The sequence below is a fragment of the Erithacus rubecula genome (assembly GCF_903797595.1).
Source record: "Erithacus rubecula genome assembly, chromosome: 11".
Classification (NCBI taxonomy): domain Eukaryota; kingdom Metazoa; phylum Chordata; class Aves; order Passeriformes; family Muscicapidae; genus Erithacus; species Erithacus rubecula.
The window spans coordinates 19172371-19174464 of record NC_136663.1 but is presented as its reverse complement, the minus strand read 5'-3'; positions in this window follow the sequence as shown (position 1 = coordinate 19174464).

Genomic DNA, 2094 nt, shown 5'->3' with positions numbered 1-2094 from the left:
ACAGATGAAGCCTGCACAGTTTCCCACTCTACAGATGTGCAAAAGGAAATGCTGGAAATAAAAGTTCCACACTTTTGTCTCAAATGGAAAACAAACATGGGCTGTGCCCTGCAAGTGTGCAAGAAATTTTTTAGTGCTATCAAAGACATACGTTCAAAGACCCAAACCCCCTCTCCAGCTTCATGAATTATAAATCTTCCAGGGCCAGGTGATTATTCCATGGGAGGTTTGACACTGTAAAGGCAGAGAATGCTGGAGAAACCCTGCAGCCACAGATAAAAGCACCTCAGAAAGTCTGCACTTGCTGTGACATCTCCCTCCAGGACAAACACGGCTCCTTCTCCTCCCCCTCATAAAAAATGCACATTCTTCAGCACAGCCAAGGTTCCAACAGCAGGAGAAAAGCTCTGGAACAGACTTCTCAGTTATCTCAAGGCATCTGCAATGAGAGAAGGTGGGAAAGACAGAGCACACACACACACACCAACACAGGGAAGGAACTCAGCAGTTCCCCTGCTGCAGATGCTACTTTCGATTACATTAGTTCAAATTTTCAGTCTAGTCCCTGAATGAAGCTGCTTATTACAGGTATTAGAAATTGATAAAACTGTAGGATTATAGCTGCTAATTAAACAAATGGATCATCTTCAGTCTTACTCTTCCCTTCTGCCAACATGAACTGCCAAATATCTCTGAAGGTATATGGAAGAGCACATCAGAAACAAGGCAAAATGTTTCCTGCACTTCTGAAAACACCAACAGCATGATGCAACACTCAGTAACTTAACAAATCTCCGGGAAATACAATACTACCTGTAAGGTATCATTTCAAAAATTAAATTGGTGGCCTCACTGAAGGCTGTGAGGGATCCCTAAGGGCACATCACACACTCAGTGCATCTATAGGATCATCTGCAAAGAGGAAACAGTTTGGTGTATTATGATGTTCTGATTTTATCAAAATGCCCCACGCCCAACAAGTCCTTACTTGAGATCTGGACAGACAGGGTGGATGCTCCAAAACACCCATGGGCAGCTCTGCAGAGGATCCAAGGCCAGTGCTGACTTTGTGCAGAACATGACCACAGTCCAGCCCCAACTGGGGCAGTTCAGCACCCCATTACAAAGGCTGCACAATGAGAATCCAGAATGGATTTGAAGGTTTTAACCTCCCGCAAAGAACTCCACAAGAAAGTCAAAATACAAGGACTTTTGGATTGGAACGTTTCTAAACTCTGGGATGCAGAGGTGCATGCCCAAGGGCAGCCCCAGTCTGCAGCCAGACATGCCCTTGGCTGAAATCACCTGTCTGACACAATGGTTGGGCTCTGCACATATGTGGTGCTTTTGAATTCCTGTTCCTTGACAGCATTGAGCTGCTCTAACACAAGGTGATGCTGATGAAAAGGAACAGGAAACTTATGGACATGGAATGTCCTCATCTCAAGGTTTGCCTATACAAAAGCTGTGAAGACTCAAGCACAGGAAAACTTCAGAGACCCCAACACAGAACAACTCCATAGGAAATAAGTCCTATTCGCTCATTAACAACTAAGTTCCCTCGAGGCAAGACTGAATATTTTCCCCAAAAGAGTTCACAGATTTGATTTGATGCTGCAGCTCCATTGGACTGTCCAGATTCAACCCAGGCTGGCACCAGCTCACATGGCAGCTGCAAAGATGTGTGGATAAACCTCACCTTCTTGTGGGCTCTCCTCCCATCCAGTGCCATTTCTCATTCCTGTTTCTCTTTTCCAAGAGCCATGACCACATCCAGAATTCAGCCACTCATTTCTCACCTATTCTGCAGGACTTTAAGCACCTTGTATAGCAAGTTAAAGACACCAGATACTACACAAATTGTAAAGGACAGAAGCTGCAAGAACCAGGAAATATTAAGAAATTCCACTAAAGGCAAATTAACTGGAAAAAGTGCAGATAGGCTAAAGAAAAGAGGAATTTTATTCCTTGTTCCTTGAAGAACATAGCTATGCTCTGATGGAGGTGTTGATCCAAGCTCCTTCTCATCAAGTTCCTGATGAGAAGATAAGCCACAAGAGTCACCTTGTGTATTTGTATGAACAAGAAAAGAGG